The 24,180-nt window shown below is 44.0% G+C and overlaps 1 protein-coding gene across 4 annotated transcripts in view; it reads right to left on the bottom strand.

The window, feature by feature from the left end:
• Window positions 1–18,571, bottom strand: part of LOC120053794 (transcriptional repressor p66-alpha-like) — a 41,581-nt gene extending 23,010 nt beyond the window's left edge. For all 4 annotated transcript variants that reach the window (XM_039001045.1, XM_039001048.1, XM_039001046.1 and 1 more), the window contains exon 1: window positions 18,454–18,571. The gene's annotated coding sequence lies outside the window, so the exon portion shown is untranslated. The remainder of the gene's footprint in view (window positions 1–18,453) is intronic.
• Window positions 18,572–24,180: the final 5,609 nt, after the last annotated feature.

Here is a 24,180-nt window from a genome sequence, read left to right as displayed (position 1 = left end):
AGAGCTATTGCCAGATAATTTAATGTTAATTTCTCTACCATAAGGCACCTCCAATGTGATAGAGAATTTGGCAGTACGTTCAACCGGCCTCACAACCGCAGACCATGTGTAACCACATTTTTACATTTACATTTTAGTCATTTAGCAGACGCTCTTATCCAGAGCGACTTACAGTAGAGTGCATACATTTTATTACATTTTTACATACTGAGACAAGGATATCCCTACCGGCCAAACCCTCCCTAACCCGGACGACGCTATGCCAATTGTGCGTCGCCCCACGGACCTCCCGGTTGCGGCCGGCTGCGACAGAGCCTGGGCGCGAACCCAGCCCAGCCTGGGCGCGAACCCAGAGACTCTGGTGGCGCAGCTAGCACTGCGATGCAGTGCCCTAGACCACCACGCCAGCCCAGGACCTCCACATCCGGCATCTTCACCTGCGGGATAGTCTGAGACCAGCCACCCAGACAGCTGATGAAACTGAGGAGTATTTCTGTCTGTAATAAAGCCCTTTTGTGGGGAGAACTCATTCTGATTGGCTGGGCCTGGCTCCCAAGTGGGTGGGCCTATGCCCTCCCAGGCCCACCCATGGCTGCGCCCCTGTCCAGTCATGTGAAATCCATAGATTAGGGCCAAATTAATTTATTTCAGTTGACTGATTTCCTTATATGAACTGTAACTCAGTAAAATCGTTGAAATTGTTGCATGTTGCGTTTATATTTTTGTTCAGTACAGAATCAATGAGTGACATTAGGCAATATCTGGCAACTCCAGTATCAGTCAGTAACATACAGTGGAATTTGGGAGACTGACAATCCGCACTTCCGCATTCAACAACCCGGTCGCATTCCGCTTCGCTCTACAGGTAGTATCACATTTCATTTCATTTCATTACAGTACAACGGTTTGATTTGTTTGATCTTAGCTAGCTACATAGCCGTCTTTGTATCAAAGATAATTGTGTAGTTTAGAGCGATTTTCTAGGTTAGCGAGCCAGCTATTTTCGTCCTTTTAACGTAACGTAACGTAATCAACACTGCTAGCTAGCCAGCTAGCCACCGAATAGCAGCACTGTAGAAACTATTACATTCAACGGAACTACGGAACGACTTGATTAGTGTAGTGTTAGCTAGCTACATAGTTGTCTTTGCTGTCCTTGTATCTAAGATAACTGTGGAGTCTAGAGTAATTTTCGGTTAGCTAGCCAGCTATTTTCGTCCGCCGCGCTGCCGTTCTCCTACCTAGTCAATACTGCTAGTCAACACTGCTAACACTGCTAGCTAGCCAACTTCTACCGAATAGCAGCACTGTAGAAACTATTACATTACAACGGAACGATTTGATTAGTATAGTGTTAGCTAGCTAGTGTTAGCTAGCTACATAGTTGTCTTTGCTGTCCTTGTATCTAAGACATTTGTGTAGTTTAGACTAATTATCTGGCCAGTTACCGAGGTTACCTAGCCAGCTATCGAGGTTACCTAGCCAGCTACACTTTCAAACAAAGTCAACAACGCAGCCACTGCTAGCCAGCCTACTTCAGCAGTACTGTATCATTTTAATCATTTTAGTCAATAAGATTTTTGCAACGTAAGCTTAACTTTCTGAACATTCGAGACGTGTAGTCCACTTGTCATTCCAATCTCCTTTGCATTAGCGTAGCCTCTTCTGTAGCCTGTCAACTATGTGTCTGTCTATCCCTGTTCTCTCCTCTCTGCACAGACCATACAAACGCTTCACACCGCGTGGCCGCGGCCACCCTAACCTGGTGGTCCCAGCGCGCACGACCCACGTGGAGTTCCAGGTCTCCGGTAGCCTCTGGAACTGCCGATCTGCGGCCAACAAGGCAGAGTTCATCTCAGCCTATGCTTCCCTCCAGTCCCTCGACTTCTTGGCACTGACGGAAACATGGATCACCACAGATAACACTGCTACTCCTACTGCTCTCTCTTCGTCTGCCCACGTGTTCTCGCACACCCCGAGAGCTTCTGGTCAGCGGGGTGGTGGCACCGGGATCCTCATCTCTCCCAAGTGGTCATTCTCTCTTTCTCCCCTTACCCATCTGTCTATCGCCTCCTTTGAATTCCATGCTGTCACAGTTACCAGCCCTTTCAAGCTTAACATCCTTATCATTTATCGCCCTCCAGGTTCCCTCGGAGAGTTCATCAATGAGCTTGATGCCTTGATAAGCTCCTTTCCTGAGGACGGCTCACCTCTCACAGTTCTGGGTGACTTTAACCTCCCCACGTCTACCTTTGACTCATTCCTCTCTGCCTCCTTCTTTCCACTCCTCTCCTCTTTTGACCTCACCCTCTCACCTTCCCCCCCTACTCACAAGGCAGGCAATACGCTTGACCTCATCTTTACTAGATGCTGTTCTTCCACTAACCTCATTGCAACTCCCCTCCAAGTCTCCGACCACTACCTTGTATCCTTTTCCCTCTCGCTCTCATCCAACACTTCCCACACTGCCCCTACTCGGATGGTATCGCGCCGTCCCAACCTCCGCTCTCTCTCCCCCGCTACTCTCTCCTCTTCCATCCTATCATCTCTTCCCTCTGCTCAAACCTTCTCCAACCTATCTCCTGATTCTGCCTCCTCAACCCTCCTCTCCTCCCTTTCTGCATCCTTTGACTCTCTATGTCCCCTATCCTCCAGGCCGGCTCGGTCCTCCCCTCCCGCTCCGTGGCTCGACGACTCATTGCGAGCTCACAGAACAGGGCTCCGGGCAGCCGAGCGGAAATGGAGGAAAACTCGCCTCCCTGCGGACCTGGCATCCTTTCACTCCCTCCTCTCTACATTTTCCTCTTCTGTCTCTGCTGCTAAAGCCACTTTCTACCACTCTAAATTCCAAGCATCTGCCTCTAACCCTAGGAAGCTCTTTGCCACCTTCTCCTCCCTCCTGAATCCTCCTCCCCCTCCCCCCCCCTCCTCCCTCTCTGCAGATGACTTCGTCAACCATTTTGAAAAGAAGGTCGACGACATCCGATCCTCGTTTGCTAAGTCAAATGACACCGCTGGTTCTGCTCACACTGCCCTACCCTGTGCTCTGACCTCTTTCTCCCCTCTCTCTCCAGATGAAATCTCGCGTCTTGTGACGGCCGGGCGCCCAACAACCTGCCCGCTTGACCCTATCCCCTCCTCTCTTCTCCAGACCATTTCCGGAGACCTTCTCCCTTACCTCACCTCGCTCATCAACTCATCCTTGACCGCTGGCTACGTCCCTTCCGTCTTCAAGAGAGCGAGAGTTGCACCCCTTCTGAAAAAACCTACACTCGATCCCTCCGATGTCAACAACTACAGACCAGTATCCCTTCTTTCTTTTCTCTCAAACTCTTGAACGTGCCGTCCTTGGCCAGCTCTCCTGCTATCTCTCTCAGAATGACCTTCTTGATCCAAATCAGTCAGGTTTCAAGACTAGTCATTCAACTGAGACTGCTCTTCTCTGTATCACGGAGGCGCTCCGCACTGCTAAAGCTAACTCTCTCTCCTCTGCTCTCATCCTTCTAGACCTATCGGCTGCCTTCGATACTGTGAACCATCAGATCCTCCTCTCCACCCTCTCCGAGTTGGGCATCTCCGGCGCGGCCCACGCTTGGATTGCGTCCTACCTGACAGGTCGCTCCTACCAGGTGGCGTGGCGAGAATCTGTCTCCTCACCACGTGCTCTCACCACTGGTGTCCCCCAGGGCTCTGTTCTAGGCCCTCTCCTATTCTCGCTATACACCAAGTCACTTGGCTCTGTCATAACCTCACATGGTCTCTCCTATCATTGCTATGCAGACGACACACAATTAATCTTCTCCTTTCCCCCTTCTGATGACCAGGTGGCGAATCGCATCTCTGCATGTCTGGCAGACATATCAGTGTGGATGACGGATCACCACCTCAAGCTGAACCTCGGCAAGACGGAGCTGCTCTTCCTCCCGGGGAAGGACTGCCCGTTCCATGATCTCGCCATCACGGTTGACAACTCCATTGTGTCCTCCTCCCAGAGCGCTAAGAACCTTGGCGTGATCCTGGACAACACCCTGTCGTTCTCAACTAACATCAAGGCGGTGGCCCGTTCCTGTAGGTTCATGCTCTACAACATCCGCAGAGTACGACCCTGCCTCACACAGGAAGCGGCGCAGGTCCTAATCCAGGCACTTGTCATCTCCCGTCTGGATTACTGCAACTCGCTGTTTGCTGGGCTCCCTGCCTGTGCCATTAAACCCCTACAACTCATCCAGAACGCCGCAGCCCGTCTGGTGTTCAACCTTCCCAAGTTCTCTCACGTCACCCCGCTCCTCCGCTCTCTCCACTGGCTTCCAGTTGAAGCTCGCATCCGCTACAAGACCATGGTGCTTGCCTACGGAGCTGTGAGGGGAACGGCACCTCAGTACCTTCAGGCTCTGATCAGGCCCTACACCCAAACAAGGGCACTGCGTTCATCCACCTCTGGCCTGCTCGCCTCCCTACCACTGAGGAAGTACAGTTCCCGCTCAGCCCAGTCAAAACTGTTCGCTGCTCTGGCACCCCAATGGTGGAACAAACTCCCTCACGACGCCAGGACAGCGGAGTCAATCACCACCTTCCGGAGACACCTGAAACCCCACCTCTTTAAGGAATACCTAGGATAGGATAAAGCAATCCTTCTGAACCCCCCCCCCCCCCCCCCCCTTAAAAGATTTAGATGCACTATTGTAAAGTGGCTGTTCCACTGGATGTCATAAGGTGAATGCACCAATTTGTAAGTCGCTCTGGATAAGAGCGTCTGCTAAATGACTTAAATGTAAATGTAAATGTAAATTTAATCAACACCTGTAAGGGTAATGTTAAATAAAGGAACTGACAGATCTGACTAAATTATGAATTTCAGGCAAGCTAAACACCATCACATCTCAATCCTCCATTCAAGTTTGTAAGCCACATTTGGGAGTGGGGTGAGAACCAATGTCATTGTGTTGATACTCTCAGCACATAACACGTTATAAAGTGCTACCTGTTTGCGAAGGTGATGGTAACTTAAGAGACAGAAAATGAATGCTTTAATTAGTCTTGATAAAAACAGTCAGCGTTAATCTACACATTCTAAATGCAAACAATCATCTCAGGTCTCATAATGACAATGGTTAAGGGTACTCATTTATTGCACTATTGCATATATACCCATGCATTTGCATAGTGATACCAGCAAGCGTACATAACGTTAAAGCTCTCAGCATCAAATTAACTGCACTATCAGTACAATGCCCATCCCTACAAGATTCATTACATTGATAATGGAGTTGCATGCAAAATGTCCAAAGAGATAGAGAGTGGAGAGATTACTGGTTTGTGTTCCCTAGAGATTATGGCGAGAACTCTAAGGTCTCTGGTAGAAAACAAGGCCTGGGGCAGATCTAGCCAGCGAGAGCGAGAGAGACAGCCAGAGGAGCAACAGGCCACCCAGCAGTCTGATCACGTGTCCATTCAGATTAATATTAAACACACCAACATTGGTGTTGCTTTTTATTGCATCGTCCAATTTCCACCCAGATCGCTAGCAGAATGAAGCTGCACACACACACCATCCATTTTTCGCTTTCATATTTTGATTGCAGACCTGTACTGTTGAAGACTTCTTACCAATGTACAATTTACCATTAGAATTGAAGTTAATTATTCCATGTTCAGCGATTCCTGCTAGAAACAATGGCCATAATACACTAGGCAAGATGGAGAGCATAGAGAACATACGACCTGGTTTGACTCTCCAATGAGCTCATTCTAATTTCATGGGCAGTCCTTTAGGGAGACGGAGTATTACAATTGATCCATTTACTCAGGTGGCTAGCATCTACTATCTGATATGTTGGATGTAATGATCTTCCCTAGGGACTGGACATGGCTATTAAAGCACACGGATGCTTTTGAATACAGACTCTATTGGATCCAGTGAGAGGGGAACAACAGTATAATATTGCCCAATAAAATGGGCTGCACACAAAGCCATGAATCTCCTTCCCATGCAATTAGTTTCTCTTCCCTGTGATACGTTGACTCAAAATATGTATCGTTCTAGATTTGATTAACGCAATTAATTTCTGCTTGATTATTCATTTGAGGTCACTACAGATCACATTTAGGTTGAGAAGGACATGTCCAAATTACTGAATGAATTTTGAAAGAAACTGGAAAGTCAACCCACTGAACCCAGTGCTGTCTTTGGAATATCTGATTGTGCAAAAAAAAAAACATTGCTTAATCTGGCTTCACTAAACTGAGTACATGGGTACTAAACAGAGAGAGAGAGAGCAAGCTGACTGGGTGGTGGGGGAGGGGTGACTGGCCTGGCCATAGATCTACTGTACACTGACAAACACTCTTGCTCTTCTGCGTCCTCACTCTCCCTCGTTCTCTCTCTCTCTCCTATTGGTTGTGGCAGCCTATAGGCAGAGAAGGTGCCCCTACTGGTTCGGTACTGAACACCAAGAGTTAAGTACTGCCATTTTAACACCCCTGACAGATCAGGCCATTAGGGTGTTACCTAACAAAATGGAAGCCTTTAACCCTGCATCTGCCAGTTAGGCTCCACCTGGATTCCACTTAGCAACATGACGACGAACGGCATGGCCAAAGCCCAGGAAGTGCAGCCAGACCCCTACATGTGACCACAGAGGAATGCACACATGCACACACTGACACACACACGGAACAGACTATCACTCACAAACACCAAGAACACTGCCCCCCCTCCCCCTTCTCACACACACACACACACACACACACACACACACACACACACACACACACACACACACACACACACACACACACACACACACACACACACACACACACACACACACACACACACACACACACACACACACACACACACACACACTCCCAGTCTCGGAGAAGGACAGGACTAGTTGACAGTGTTTACAATCACGATTCAGGCCGATCGCGGCGTGGCATGCACTACATTGGGACATTAAGAGCAGATTAACTCATATCATAAATAGAATGAAAAACCAGCAGCTGTACGATTCCATTACGATTCCATTTCTCTAATTCCATTAACCATCTGATCTTCATGATGAACCAGCCAGTGGATAAACTCACCAGCTAGACTAGACTTGTTTTGCCTTGAAGTCATGAATTTTAATGGTAGCATCTCCATTGAAGTTAAGCTTACCCTGCTTATGGTCAACTACAGGACCCTGATTCTCCATAACTTCAAGTGGAGGGTTACAGTAGGTTATAGGTCAGTGCTGACTCCGAGCAAACAATGACTAGGCCTAGCTTAACTCAGAAGAACATGGCTGTCTAACCAGGGCTCTAAAGTGTGAGAAAAATTTGCTGTGACCACAAGTTTTATTTTGAGAGCACTTTGTGACTAGGGAAAAAATCTTCCAGATAATAATTGTTACGTGCTGTACCGTTGTGGCCCTAGAGGGAAAAAAATGAGTGCATATTCAATAGGGTCATGGTTGCACCATTACTACAGCGAAAGCGGTTTGCTTCAAGCCCAACCAGGTCAAAAGATCTGATCCATATTACCGCCGCAACATTATAAATCTTCCTATAACGGATCATGGGCTGTTCTAACACTACTCGCACATCGTTAACCATTGGTTTACACTTTGTTCAGTCATATTACCTCATTGGCTAGCTAACCACCTAGTAACAGAAAAAGGAAGTGATAACTTCAGCAGATCAATGATCATAGCAATGCGTGAATGACAGATCTCTTGTATGTTGACATCACAAGACGTTTTTAAAGAAACGTGTTTGTGCAGGTACAGCCAACTACGGCAAAAATAATATTGCGATATTGCCAAAACGACAAGATCAAATGTTCAATGTAATGCATCTCAATAGGAAAATAGTGCTTTTACACAATGTAGAAACCTACTTTTGTAATTTCAATGACCGGTATTGGTATCAACATTTTAGCTTTTATAATAATAATAATAATGTCTTTACAATGTTACATACAGTATTAGTTTCTAGGGCACAACATGTGCTTCAAAAGTAGCTCAGAGGTTGCGTTATTAAAACCTCTTTGGGCTAGGGGGCAGTATTTTCACATCCGGATGAAAAGCGTGCCCAAAGAAAACTGCCTGCTACTCAGGCCCAGAAGCTAGGATATGCATATTATTAGTAGATTTGGATAGAAAACACTCTGAAGTTTCTAAAACTGTTTGAATAATGTCTGTGAGTATAACAGAACTGATTTGGCAGGCGAAACCCCGAGCACAATCCATCCAGGGGGAATAAAATTGAGCTCAATCTGTTTTCCATTAGTTTTCTATGGCAATCCCTTTTTAATAGAAATATGCTTGTAGTTCCTATGGCTTCCACTAGATGTCAACAGTCTTTAGAAATTGGTTGATGTTTTTCCTTTGAGAAATGAAGAAGTAGCCCTGTTATTTCCATGTGTCACTCCAGGTGCACGCGACCTGGAACGTGCTTCACTTTTGTTTTTTGTCCGGTATTGAGCACAGTATTTCCCATCTTAAATTTTATTGATTATTTACGTTTTAGGATACATACATTTGGTTTAGGAACGTTTTTTGAAATGTTTGGACCAAGTTTACAGGTAACTTATTAGATACTTTGTAGGCATGTTGGGCGAGTTGGAACCGGTGTTTTTCTGAATCAAACGCGCCAAATAAATTGACATTTTGGGGATATAAAGAAGCAATTTATCGAACAAAAATACCATTTGTGATGTTTATGGGACATTTTGGAGTGCCAACAGAAGAAGATCTTCAAAGGCATGAATTATATTGTTATTTCTGACTTTTGTGTAGCACCTGCCTGGTTGAAATCTGATTTTCATGTGTTGGTATGCTGGGCGCTGTCCTCAGATAATCGCATGGTCTGCTTTCGCCGTAAAGCCTTTTTGAAATCTGACACTGCGGCTGGATTAACAAGAAGTTAATCTTTAAACTGATGTATAACACTTGTATGCTTTATGAATTCTTATGAGTATTTCTGTTTTTGAATATGGCGCGCTGCAATTTCCCTGGGTGTTGTCAAATCGATCCCGCTAAAGGGATTGGCGCGCGAAGGGATCCATAAGAAGTTAGAAGTTCAGAAATATGCATTTTAAAAACGCAGATATTAAAAATTAAAAATAAATCCCCTGCATTTTATATTGAAAGTCAGTGTTTTTTGCTTCTTAGTGATCAGGGACCTGCAACTAGTTTTCCATCACAGAAAATACATCAGTGCAACAATTTCAGCAGAAAATAGATTAATTTCATCAGATGACAACAAAAGTGCAACACTTTTTGGCTAGCAGAAATTACAATAAGAAGCATTTTAGATCTGCGTAGCAAGATATTTCTTATGCGTTCTTTTTTTTCTGCATGAAAAACACAGAATTCTGCGGTAACAGGACCCCTGGTAGCTAGAATTCATATATGCCCAATATACACTGAGTGTACAAAACATTAGGAGCACATTCCTAATATTGAGGTGCACCCCTTCCCCTTTTGCCATCAGAACAGCATCAATTCGTCTGGGAATGGACTCTACATGTTGACTGCTTCCCACAGTTGTGTCAAGTTGGCTGGATGTCCTTTTGGTGGTGGACCCTTCTTAATACACACAGGAAACTGTTGAGCGTGAAAAACCCAGCACCATTGCAGTTCTTGACACATACCGGTGCACCTGGCACCTACTACCATACCCTGTTCAAAGGCACTTGAATCTTTTGTCTTGCCCATTCACCCTCTGAATAGCACACATACATGTCTCAATTGTTTCTTTAACCCGTCTCCTCCCCTTCATCTACACTGATCAATAAGGGATCATAGCTTTCACCTGGTCAGTCTGTCATGGAAAGAGCAGGTGTTCCTAATGTTTTGTACACTCAGTGTAGGCATCTCAAGCAATCAACATTTTTACGTTGGGAGCACCAGTGCTATGAAAAATGTTCATTTAGAGCCCTGCGTCTAACACATACTTGAGCCAATATACTGGTAACAAAAGCTGAACTTGAATCGTTGGAGCAGGCTATCTGTATATGATGAAAAACATCATCATCACACTATTTGCTTTGAACTGGAAGTGCTTTACTGCTGACATGCACACTTTTTGGGACCACATCAACAGTGGACGAATGAACAACATACTAACATTTCCCTTTAAATCTATTCTGTTACAGGTGTTTGTGAATCTTGATGCAAATTCCCTTAAATCATCATACAGTATCTATCAACATTACATTTACATTTAAGTCATTTAGCAGACGCTCTTATCCAGAGCGACTTACAAATTGGACATCAGGGATTACTTATCCTTACATCAAATACAGAACTCTAAGCCCGGAGACATCCAGCCATTCACTCTGGCAACCACGAGTTGCCATCCTGGAACTCTATAAAAGTTCCAAGTATTTGCTAACATTGATCTCGAACCAAGCCTTGAAGGAACCCACAACAAGGAAAATGTATAGCCACAACCGATTGCAATTGTACCAAACAAGGTGGCTTGGGATAAGTTTCCTATTGAATTTAACCTTCAAACCACACGTTCCTGGTGACAAGGGATATGTGATCTGCACAGACTATCCTATGAGTGATAATCTCGCATTTCAGCTAAATTACTCCAAAACACACATCACAAATCCCCTGAATCTAGACAGCCATACCAAAAGACTCTCCACACACATTCATATCAGATTACATTTCTTGGAAATGGCCTGCGGGAGGAAGTGGGCATAAAAAAAATTGTTCTCTCCCACAGCACTGAACACAGAGGGTATCCCAATGAACAAAAGACTACACACTCCTATTGTGTCACAGCAACTAAAAAAAAACAGTAACCGACCTACAGCGCTACTGCCTACCTGGAAGCCTGCTCCTAAGCATTTACGTAGGCAGCTATTGAAGCTGTGACAGTGACACACATTCTATAGGTGGGCTAGATGAAGCTCAGTCAGCACCTACACTAGAGTGACATCAGCTCAGTACACAGCTAACTGGCCTGGTTGTGACACAGGCAGGCAGCAGGGCACCCGGATGCTTAGTCCCCCTCTTGGATGAGTGCTGTATTCGATGCTGTATTCGTGTGGCTGCCGCACTGAGTGTTCCAGAGTTGCCATGTCAGCACTGGCCAGTTAAAACAGACAGTGGGAGCTATTGTTAGGAGAAGAACTGGAAAAATGTAGCAATGCCATAGCCCTTGCTTCTTCATCCACAACTCTCGCTAAACCTGGAGTAATTGAGAACGTTCTGAGGCATTCAAGAGAAGGAGTTTGATCACATTTTGTAACAGGATGAGTTTACATTTTTATGTCGTCGCAAACATCTGTCCGCTAGTCAACTCAATGCATTAATCATGTGAAAATAGAGGACACAATGATAACAGTTGGCGCAGACAGGATAAGTCATGTGGTTCTCATAAAAAGTCACGACTCAATAAATATATAGAACACCAGTAGACAAAAGCACATCATTCTTGATTAGCCCATATGGTCTACCTACCTGGTTAACAGGTTTTGATTTCCCTATGGAATACCAGAGCCAACCCCAAATGTCTGATGAGCTTCACAGCTTCATGTTGAAAGAGTGGAGCCTCTCATTTGTGAATCTACACAATGAGGAACCATGCTTGAATTGAGCTGCCTGTTGACCCCCTGGGCAATGAGTTGCCATGTTGAAGATGATGGCCTGCACTAAGTACACAACTCAGTCAAGGGCTCAAGGGTGCGTTTAAAAATAAATCAATCTTCCTCTGCCATCCATGATCTGAAATAATAGGTCAACTGAAAGCAATTTATTGGTAGAATTCTGTCCTGTTGCCTTCACCTGTCAAACCAGTCCAGAGGAGTCAAGGAGAGAAAGATGCTATTGTGACGGACTCGAAGTGGGGTGCTCTCTTCTACCTAAAACTAAGGCTCATTGGTCAGCGTTCACATTTATATTGACCATCCATGCACCTGATCACCGAAGTTCTAATCTGTTCTGGATTACCAGGTTTAGGCTGAATCCAGCACAAACACAGCGTTCCTCAAGTGGTAGAGCTGTTCTGTTTCTGACATGAGGAAACTGTAGACTTGGTACACACAGTTGAGTCAATATGAAGTCCAACAGGGTAAACATGAAGAGTACAGACATGAGATTCCTCCCCCACCTCTCAGAATAGCCTAGGGCCTGAGGATTGGTGAGATCTGGTGACCAACACAGCTAAAGGCCTATTCTCTCGGTACAAAGAAAACAAACATATGGATAGACAAGGCATAGCCTAGAAATGTGCACAATACCACCACAGGACAGATCCCAATAGAGACAACCTGATGTGTTGCCCTCTGAAAAATGTTTAGAAATCATTACAGGGCCACATTATGTGACATATCATAGGGACATTTCGTCATTTGCTCCCTCCCTGGAGCTCTAGTCGTAACATGCACATCAAATTTGCTAATGAAGTCTCTTCTGAAGATAATATGAGCGTGTGCATCTATAGGTTGGTTCTACCTCATACTACACACCCTGATTTGAATCCCTGCACTGGCCCTGCTGCTAGTAGGCTATAGCCTAGTAGTAGTAGTACATGAATCGGAAGCCCCCGTAAGGCCCCAGAAACCCATCCTCCATGACTACCTCCCTACAGTGTCAGGAAGCTGGTCTCAGGGAAACCAAAGCTTGTGACTGGTTGACTCAGACCATGCGTGGCTGGCCCTCCTGCATTTCCTGTTAACCACTCGATGACGCTGTACACTTCCCTGGCCAGTGATCACAGCAGAGAGAGGACACCAGCCCTCTCTCTCTTTATCTGACCGGCAGCCAATCCATAGTTGTCTCCCATTCCCTTATAACCTCATCGCTCAAGATGACCATGCTACGGCCTGTTCAACAATCAATCGGTTCCATTTCCCACTGCTGTCCTTGAAGGTGCCCTGCTGCTTTGCTATTATAATAATATATCAGCCAGACATATGGATGGATGGAAACAATATTCACCCCTCCATTTAGTGCAGTAGGCTTCTAAATTAGCCCTAAATTGAGGAGCATTACAAGCGACCGACGCAGAGCTGAAAATTGTATTATCACAGAGGCGCCCCTCTATCAGTGAATCTCCAGTCATTAATCAGCTGAGGAGGGTCTGACATCTCTCTGGGAAATCAGAGGTCCAGCTTGCTCTCTGCGGGGCTGAAATGGCTGCTAGATAAGCACCAAACAAATAAAACATTTCTATCCCATGCATTCTGTAAGCTTTCTAAACAATGGATGAACATACTAGGCCTATAGTAATAACCACTACATACTAACCTCTCAGACGGAGGTAAAATGACCTAACGAGGTCGAGTGTCCATAGCGCATCAATCTTATGAGAAAAGGTAAGCCCATCTGGTGACAATGCAATGAGATAAAGTCCCTTTTTAATGTCACCACAAAACAATTTACAGTCACACTGCAACAGGAACTGTTACTTTGTGGTCACTTGAATTACGACAGACACACTGGCTTGTAATGAAAGTCATCACCCATATGAGCCATCGGTAGCTGCCTGCAGTGCAATTCAGTCCTCTAATCAAGTTCAATGTGGCTTTACTTCTCCAGTTATGACTCCTCTAAAATAATAGGCTACGGATCCACACAATGCTGGAATAATAGCTCAATGTGAATTTGGGTACACCCTCGGGTCTTTGAAAAGCTTTGCTTAAATCCACACGAGAGTAAAGACTGAGGACTGTGGGGATGGAAGGGTAGAAAAGAACCCACTAAAATGAGAAGCAAAACATAATTTCACTCACTTCAACATTTCTTTATCAATGTGGTCCAGTCTAGTATTAGTTCGCTCTAAAGTTCTACCCTGATGCAGCACCAATGGATTACAAGTCAGCAGTCATGCTTGTCTGATTGCCTCATTCTTTAAAGAGTTTTTCAACAAGGGGCACTGCTACTCAGTCAGCTCTATGGCCCATCACGAGATAAACAATTGTTTAGGTTGTTAGACACCGAATAGATTAGCATTCCAGCAACATTATTTTGTTGAAAGATAAATTGATCTTTGCGAAATTAAGCTAATTTATTGCACCCAAATTGTCCAATTTAATTTCAAATAATATTCTATAACTATAGTACATCAACATCCGATTTGGACCAAACTTTTTCCAACAATGAATTAGACATTAAGAATCCAAAGAAATGGTCAAAAGCTACCCACGGACCCACCGCCAACAAGTATTCATTGAGTATACCAAACATTAGGTACACCTAATATTGGGTTGCACCCCCCCAACAATAAGTATACACTGAGTATACCAAACATTACGTACACCTAATATTGAGTTGCGCACCATCAGAACAGCATCAATTCGTTGGGGAATGGACTCTACAAGGTGATGCTGGCCCATGTTGACTCCAATGCTTCCCACAGTTGTGTCAAGTTGGCTGGATGTTTACACACTGGAAACTGTTGAGCATGAAAAACCCAGCAGCCGTGCAGTTCTTGGGGTAAAATGGTGAGCCTGGCACTTACTACCATACCCCGTTCAATGGCACTAAAATATTTAGTCTTCCCCATTCACCCTCTGAATGGCACACACACTATCCATGTCTTAGCTGCCTCAAAGCTTTAAAATCATTCACAATCCCTCCATCAGTGCTCAGACTGTCCACAATAGGCTGAGAGGGGCTGGACTGAGGGCTTCTAGGCCTGTTGTAAGGCAGGTCCTCACCAGACTTCACCGGCAACAACGTCGCCTATGGGCACAAACCCACCGTCGCTGGACCAGACAGGACTGGCAAAAAGTGCTCTTCACTGACAAGTCGCGATTTTGTCTCGCCAGGGGTGATGGTCGGATTCGCATTTATCGTCGAAGGAATGAGCATTTCACCGGGGCCTGCATTCTGGAGCAGGATCGATTTGGAGGTGAGGGTCCGTCATGGTCTGGAGCGGTGTGTCACAGCATCATCGGACTGAGCTTGTTGTCATTGCAGGCAATCTCAACGCTTTGCGTTACAGGGAAGACATCCTCCTCCCTCATGTGGTACCCTTCCTGCAGGCTCATCCTGACATGACCCTCCAGCATGACAATGCCACCAGCCATAATGCTCGTTCTGTGGGTGATTTCCTGCAAGACAGAAACGTCAGTGTTCTGCCATGGCCAGCGAAGAGCCCGGATCTCAATCCCATTGAGCACGTCTGGGACCTGTTGGATCGGAGGGTGAGGGCTAGGGCCATTCCCACCAGAAATGTCCGGGAACTTGCAAGTGCCTTGGTGGAAGAGTGGGGTAACATCTCACAGCAAGAACTGCCAAATCTGGTGCAGTCCATGAGGAGATGCACTGCAGTACTTAATGCAGCTGGTGGCCACACCAGATACTGGCTGTTACTTTTGATTTTGCCCCCCGCTTTGTTCAAGGACACATTATTCCATTTCTGTTAGTCACATGTCTGTGGAACTTGTTTGGTTTATGTCTCAGTTGCTGAATCTTGTTATGTTCATACAAATATTTACATGTTAAGTTTGCTGACAATAAACGCAGTTGAGTGAGAGGACAAGTTTCTTTTTTTGCTGAGTTTAGTATGGAGCTGTGGCTCTGAATATTGTTTCTTCATCCTATGTTATGTATTCCCACTCAATTTGGTGGGGTTTTCTCCCCCTGTTCAGAGAAATTACTCGTTAGCTTGCCATGAATATGGATTTGTTAGGTTTATGTCCTGTCCTACATCCTGATAATACCAGGTTATGACCATTAGATGATGCTGTTCCGGCTATCAGGTGATTCTTTTTTCTCTTTCTCAAAAGTGCACTGCAAATGCGAGCAGTTTCATATGACAAATGAAAATATCCTTCAGAAATGTAATAGAGGGAAAATCTAAAGATGCAACAACAAGCATGGGTTGGAAATATGACTAGGTTGTGTCTTTGGCTGCTGGACAATGAAAGACAGTTGAGAACATGAGAGAAATACTGGTTTCAATGGCATATGAAGAAGTGTTTCTAAAATAATCTCCTTAACATTCCTATGGTTGGAACATGGCAAGACCTTCCACATCCAGATTTTAAACAATTACATTTATGGTTCAATAGTTTCAAAATGTTGACTGCCTCCGCTCAGATTGCAAGGTAGGTGACGTTGCAACGCGCAAAAGGCACAGGTCTTAGTCTCCTATCGGAATGAACATGCCTCAAATATGTGGACAGAACCAAGCCTTTAGATATTAATAATGATCCTACATTACAATTGTCAAGATCCCAGAAATGTTCCATATGTACAAAAATCTTATTTTGCTCAAATTGTAAACAAATGTGTTTACATCCCTGTTAGTGAGCATTTCTCCTTTTCCAAGATAATCCATCCCCCTGACAGGTGTGGCATATCAAGGAGCTGATTAAACAGCATGATCATTACACAGGTTCACCTTGTGCTGGGGACAACAAAAGGCCACTAAAATGTGCAGTTTTGTCACACAGCCCCAGATGTCTCAAGTTGAGGTAGCATGCAATCGGCATGTTGACTGCAGGAATGTCCACCAAAGCTATTGCCAGATAATTGAATGTTCATTTCTCTACCATAAGCCACCAATGTCATTTTAGATAATTTGGCAATACGTCCAACCGGCCTCGCAACCGCAGACCACGTGTAACCACGCCAGCCCAGGAACTTCACATCCGGCTTCTTCACCTGCAGGATCATCTGAAACCAGCCACCCAGATATCTAATGAAACTGGGGAGTATTTCTGTCCGTAATAAAGACATTTTGTGGGGAGAAACTCATTCTGATTGGCTGGGCCTGGCTCCCAAGTGGGTGGGCCTATGCCCTCACAGGCCCACCCATGGCTGGGCACCTGCCCAGTCATGTGAAATGCATAGATTAGGGCATAATTCAATTATTTCAATTGACTGATTTCCTTATATGTAATAAAACTTCTCATTAAAGTTTGGCTACATTTTCAGGTGCCTCCCTTATATGCATAGGCTATCACCTACACTTCTACATGTAGGCTAATTATTTATATACACTGATGTCTTTCTTAACAGAATAGCTACTGTTTTTCGATTTTCAAACCAATTTAATTGGATATTTTGGTTAATGGCCTTGGTGCCCTAGCAGATGTTGGTGCCATGGCAGATGGGCACCTCTTGAAGACTAAATGGCCTTGCCCCTAAAATCACGAAATTCCAGGCCTACTATATACACTCATTGTTGAAGTGGGGGGTATGTGTGTGGCTTTTGACCATTTCTTTGGATTCATCATGTTTTACTCATTGTTAGAAAACAGTTTGATCCAAATTGGATGGTTACGACTATAATATTATTTATATGAATCCTATAAATTAAACTACCCAATTTGTCTCCAATCAATTTCTCAGAGATCAAATTATATTTCAACAAAACAATGTTGCAGGCATGCTAATCGTATCTGATGTCAGAACATTCTGAGATGGTGGGTGTCATGGCTTGCTGAAATGACATGGAACTACCCAAATGGGTACTTTAATCATGACACAGAACCATGATAACTGCTTGCTTGCCATACTGAATGTGGCGCGCACATCGTCCACCATAAAAAAAAGTATATATATATATATATATATATATATATATATATATATATACACACACACACACACACACTTTTAATGAATGAGATAACATTCAACTTCACATCAAAATAAAAAAGTGTTCACACAATTCTGCGAGATTGCCGGCTACTGATAACAAAAATACAATTATTGAATATCCTTTGTTGTACTGTGATACAGTATTAAAAAAAAAAAATGTTTTTAAACATTGTCGCTTACAACAACCTGTCTCCCACCACAGTCCAACCAAATCGGTGTTCCAACTCGCTAACAACATAGCGAACTAAAGCCAGGTCGTGAGATAGCGTCACAAGTTAGCATAACTGACACTTGATTCCTATTACGGGGAACATAATTAAAAACGTCCTGAGCGTGTTTGGGTTTCATTTATTCTTAAAATGTATAATATTTCGTGTATATAAACCAGTAAGGTGTGATTCACCAAATGCCCACTCATGACAAGATAACGTAAGCAGGCTGGCTAGCTAACGAACTCGCTCTGACACTCGCATGTACAGACAGACAGCCACTCCGGGATTCAGTCACAAAAATAATAAAGGAATCCCTTTTTTGAGAGTCGAAACCAATTAGTTGTTTTTGGACTACTTTAATGCATGTTGTAAAGAAAATACTTGTATCCGACGTTTGGAACATTAACCGGTACAAGTTTACATGCATTCTTTTACTTTTGAGACGGTTTGTTCTGACTTTGCAGTCGCTAGCTAGTAACGTTAGGTGTGTGTGGCTAGCTAATTACAGCTAGCGAGAGACACACAAACCATTACCTAGACTAGCACTCACAGCAGTTAGCCAGCTAGGTAAGGATATATAATTACGTTAACGACTGGAAATAAGTTTAACTTCGTCTGCTTAATTAAATTCAAAATCAATATTACTTTAACCCATCAATTTAAATGATATCTTAACTTACGGAGAAGAGGTGTCGCTGTAACGCTTTTCACTTGTTTTGACAGACTATTTACTCCTGTAATTCGATGAAGGAAGAAAGAAAAAAAAAAAAAAACGATCCCGGGGATCCCCTCTTCAGCCCTGCCCGCTGCCACTCCGGTTGCCAAATAATGAGCTTCTCTCTCACACATGGAACATAGCGTCACATCACTAAGCATGCGCATGTGGTCACACAAGGTGGCAACCGAGTCCGAGTACATTAGGGCCACTGAGCATATCATGTGTGTAAAAATATATTTCAAAAGTCCAGTTTTCAGTAGCCTGTCTCATCATTGCAATGCTTTGCCCCACAACCACCACAGGAATTCTTGCCATCATTCTACCTACCTCGCACCAGTGCTGTAATCAATTGTCAATTCACCAATTATCAATGTCTAACATGAATTAATGTCATAAAACATTTCAATTACTGTCTCTCCATGAAACTAACAGAGCATTTATTTTATTTTTTATTTTAATGTAAAAATCTAGTCCTATAGCTAGTCAATGGAAACAGTTAATGATGTGTAAATATTTCTCATATTGTTATCATGGTACTTGACAATTCAGTGCTTTGAATCCTCCCTAAAACAGCCATGGGCAGCTCTCTCATTCACAGTCCATACAACAGCAAACAACAACAACAAACACAATATTGGTACCAACGTGTAACATACCAGATGTATGAATGTGATGTCTCCACTGTCTTTCAATGAGTCCGGACCAATCTCAATAATTCTCCTGATCATGTCTTTGGGGGCATGAGGATCTTTGAACAGTATCTCAGTGCAGACATATCAGTTATTGAGGGAGAGAGAGGGAAAGAGAGAGAACAAGAGAGAGAGAGACTACGGAATCAGAGACAAGTAACATAAGTGGGAACTGGGGGCTGAATAAAAGGATCCAATTTTGGGGTAAATTCAACCCCTGAATATCACTATTATTGACCCTTATCAATATCACAATCCCACTGCAGTGATATCAATATTATCCCCCTGACTAAGTAATGCTGTGAACCTAATTCCAATCTGAAGTGAACCAAACCTAATACTGATCACCTGGGCCGATAGAAGTGTCTTCGAACTAACTATTCTTGGTGCCCTCATTAATTTAATCAGTTATGAATTCAAACATGCAATCGCATACATTGGCCAAAAATGTATCTTATGCCTGAACTCTCAGGTTTGATCCAAAAAAGCTAAGGGCACACAAAATCAATGCCCTTGTCTGGCCACTGCATTCTCGAGACCTAATTTGTAGTGTGATCTCAGAAGTAGTTCAAAAGAATTCCGGTGGCATAAGGTTGGCATCCTCTTCTAAAGGAGTTGGTGACATTCCCTTCCCTGGATGGAGCAGTGTGGGAAAACAACCTCAAGAAACAGGAGCAATTAAACAGTACCTATGCACTCTGCACAATCCATTTTAATTGGGGCCAAATGTCAAGCGATGTGTGAAATGTCAGAAACCTGTTCTTTAGAGAAAATTGAGAAATAGTGCTTTATAGCTTCAAACCAGTACAAAAAAAAGATGAGTCATATCAATGTCGGCACAATGTGTGACACTGGCTTAAAGCAACAAGGCACTATCAACTTAATCCCCACTGAAGTACCGGAGCAAAACAAGGAAGTACCCCTCCCTGTCACGATCAACAGGACTCACTATTTGGCAGGAAGCGTCTCCTTTCAGAACTGTTTATGCTGACACTTATCACCTAACAAGCATCACTGCCCAACAGCACTTATGAACATACCTAAAATCCAACAACATATTACTTTCTAAAATGACGTACAAATCGAGAGGCTGATTCGTATAAATTGATTGGATTTTTTGGGGTGAACAGCAATTGTTGTAAACTTGTTGAGTGTGCAAGTCATATCAAAGGAAAGACAGCCATGACATCTGCATGGCTGACTGGTAACAAAGACAGTCATGTGACCATTACTGGCTGACCATTAGGTCGGTATTTATTCCTGCAGTAATTCACCATCAGGAGGGATTCAGCATTCCCCTGAATAAGGAACATTAAACGAGATCTACAAATCAGACGCCTTAGTCAAAGAGAAAGGGTAGTTTTACAAGGTATCCTCCTCTGTCCTGTGCCTGAATGATACTCTCCCCAAATGAACTCAACTCTGAATCTCATGTTGGACCCACAAGATACATGATGTCTTGTCTTGTCTTTATGGGCTCATGTATTGTACTGTGTAGTTAGTTGGGGACAATTTATTTTATGAAAGTGATATAATGATAACTATAAAGGAAATTATTCCTAAGTAACTGCACAGTACAATATGAATATAGATGACTACTGTGTGAATAAGGAGTTAAGTCAATGTATCTCTATAATATAAATGTATGTAGGCTATATAAAAGTACTGCATATTTATCACAACCCACTGGGCACAGACGTCAATTTAACGTCTATTCCACGTTGGTTCAACGTACTTTCATTGAAATGGCGAGGAAACAACGTTGATTCAACCAGTGTGTGCCCAGTGGGAACATGGTAGTGGGAAAAGTCATGATGAACTCAATATAGAACTCACTTCTAATAAACACTAAGTACACTTACTGACAAACATTCCATAACACTTTGGTTGCAAATACCATGTTTATTCAGACTGCTATCCAAAAATAATTGAAAAACTGTGTAATCATTTAAAAACACATGCATTGAATAGAATATGGCATGCACTCAAACTTTGTGTCCATATATTTGTTATTTCCAACTGTGGTAATTCAAAAATAGTTTGAGATGTATATTCAAAAAGGCAGATGGGTTTTTATGACAGGGCCAAATGTTACTGAAATTCACTGTCTCAAATCAGGTTTATCAAAATACAGCTCAAATGCGGCCCATGCTGGTCCATGAAATGACTGCACTTGGTGGACAAGAAATGCAAATCTTATATTACTATTTAATTCAAAAGTTGTGCTACAAAATGATGACTAGAAAATCCTCAGGAATTGGCTAGCAGCAGCAATTCTATTATTCATAGTGGATTCATATTAGTAAACTCAATGCATAAGGAAAATAACATCCATGCAAAGTAAACCACGCTGTTAACCACAACTTAGCCTAACAACAATCCTTAAATTAAAATAAATGATTGTGGGTGGTCATATCTGTTTGGATGCTTCTCTCTTTGTTCTTATATTTGTTCTTATATTTGAGCAAGGACAACTTGGTCTTCCTCCTGGCATTTCTTTCCTCCTGTTCCTCAGTGGGGCCAAACAGTTTGGGTTCCTTTGGCCCAGTGTCTTTGGTACAAGTAGTGTGAGTGGTCATATCTCTTTGGCTGCCTCTTTCTTTGTTATTCTCTCTGTGGTCCAGCAGCTGCAGAGTACCCTGGAACAAAGATGCCTCTGCCCTGGTCCCGGCCTGCCTTTCCTCCTCTTCCTTAGTGGGGCAATAATACTTTTTAGCATAGTCTCCCAGCATCCTCCCATAGTATCCTTGTAAACCAATGTCACTATTATTTATTTGGCTCAGCACTCTGTCAGCTGTCTGTAGCACTTTCTCCAGGTTCTGGTAGTCCTCTGAGAGGGCTGCAGCCACCCTGCAGTGCTCCTGCTGCTGCCAATGCAGCTTATGGTGCTGCTCCTGAAGCTCTGATCGGAGGGGCTGCTACTGTGAGAGGACAGAATTGTGTTCGAAGATCCGAAATTGGTGGTCAGAGTAAAGGTTCTTGCACATGGACTTCAAGGCTTTGTTCTTTGTCTGCATGGCCCTGTACTAACTGAGTCTGGACTTTGTTCTGGAGGCCCTGGTAGTCTGCCTCAACATCCTGGAACTTAGATTTGAGGCTGTGATGCTGAACTAGGAGGGTTTTATGTTTAGAGACCATTGTTTTCTGCTCGGAGATCAGCTCCTAGTATTCAGTGAGGAGGCTGTGATGATCCCAGAGGAGTGCCTGATGCTCACCCTCCAACACTTGGTGTTGCCACATCAGGGCTTGGTGCTGCCACATCAGGACTTGGTGCTGCCACATCAGGACTTGGTGCTGCCACATCAGGGCTTGGTGCTGCCACATAAGTGCTCGGTGCTGTGCCTTCAGAGCCTCATATGCTGAGCTCTCTGTCTGGAGCCTCTCACTCAGCTGGACACTGTAGACTTTTGCTGTGTCCAAAGCTGACTTCAGATCTTTGACCATGGCCTCACCTTCCAGGGCTAGACTCTTCTCATGGAATTTCTCAGCCTTGACAATCTCCGAGGCCACAGACTCCTCCAGGTCACTGCAGACTGCTCTGGTCTCATAAAGCTCCTCCAGCACACTCTAATGCTTGGTCGCCTCGAGGTCAGTCTGGAGCTTCTGTCCTCTGATCTGATAGTTCAGAGGTCATTTTGATGGTGCTTAGACTAATTTCTGCATTTATTGAAGGAAGGCCTTTACTTGAGCCCTCAGGTCCTGCCCTTGGGAGCTCAGATCTCGCTTTTCAGAGATCCCTCTCTCTCTCTTTCAGCTGGTCACTTTGAGCTTTATCTGCAGATGTAGCAGACTTCAACTCATATAGGTCTTTCACCATAGCTGTTGGCTCCTGCCCTGTTCCTCTGCCAGCTCAGAGGCCAGTTGGTCAGAGATTATCCTTGGTTTTGCTCTGTTCCTGATTGGCCATTCAGCTCCAGCTCCTCAGCCTCAAGCTTCTTGATCTTGTGCTGCTCCGTTTTAAAGTCTGAAGCAATTTTGTTGTCTCTCAGCCGGAGCTGTGTGTTTGTGCAATGCTCCTCGTCCAGTGAAGCCTGTAGAACAGCTTTAGCTGCCCTCTCCTTCTTCAGAGCCTCCCTCTGTGCAGCCAACTCTGAATCCTCCCCATGGGATGGACGTGCAGCAAGGGACAAAGATTACTTGTTCCCTTCCTCAGCAGACTTTTTCTTGCTGGTAAAGGCAGATAATGTGGAAGAGGCAGCCTGTTCCTGGACCTCCTGAACAATAGATGAGGCAGACTTCTCCTGCCTCTCCTCAACAATAGTGGTAGGGGAAGCAGCATCACACAGAGGTATCTCATTTTAGTATGTGACCACTCTTAGAGCATATTTTACTCACATTAAGAATAACGGTATAATGATTCTTACCAGTGTCCTCAGGATGGAAGGGACTAGGGGCCTTGACTTCCTCAATGGAACTGTTCTCCACACCGTGGCTGGTTGAACCAAAGATGGCAGAGCATTTGTAGGATGTACATTTCTCCTGGACGTCCTGTACTTCCTCAACAATAGAGACAGACTTCTATTGCACTACCTCAAGGATAGAGGCAGACTTCTCCTTCACATCCTCAACAACAGAGACAGAATTCTCCTGCATATCCTCAACACAGGAAGTTGGTGGCACCTTAATTGGGGAGAAAAGGCTCATGGTAATGACTGGAGCGAATCAGTGGAATGGTATCAAATATATCAAACACGTGGTTTCCAGGTGTTTGATGCTATTCCATTTGCTCTGTTCCGTTCTCCCCTCAGCAGCCTCCACTGATCCTCAATGATAGAAACAGACTTCTCTGTCTGCTTCTCATCAGATTCCTAATGCAGAAACATCACATGAAACAGAGGCATCTAGTATTAATATGGGGCCTATGTTGTAGCATCTTTACTCACACTGAGAATGATTCTTACCAGCGAATTCTTACTATATAATTCATGTTGAAAATTCGTAACATATTATACAAATGAATGATGGACATACACAAATTAAAAAATACCATCCCAAACATA

Source organism: Salvelinus namaycush, chromosome 9, assembly GCF_016432855.1.
Source record: "Salvelinus namaycush isolate Seneca chromosome 9, SaNama_1.0, whole genome shotgun sequence".
Classification (NCBI taxonomy): domain Eukaryota; kingdom Metazoa; phylum Chordata; class Actinopteri; order Salmoniformes; family Salmonidae; genus Salvelinus; species Salvelinus namaycush.
Note: the sequence above shows the minus strand (reverse complement) of the source record. Positions and strands in the feature narration are given on the sequence as shown.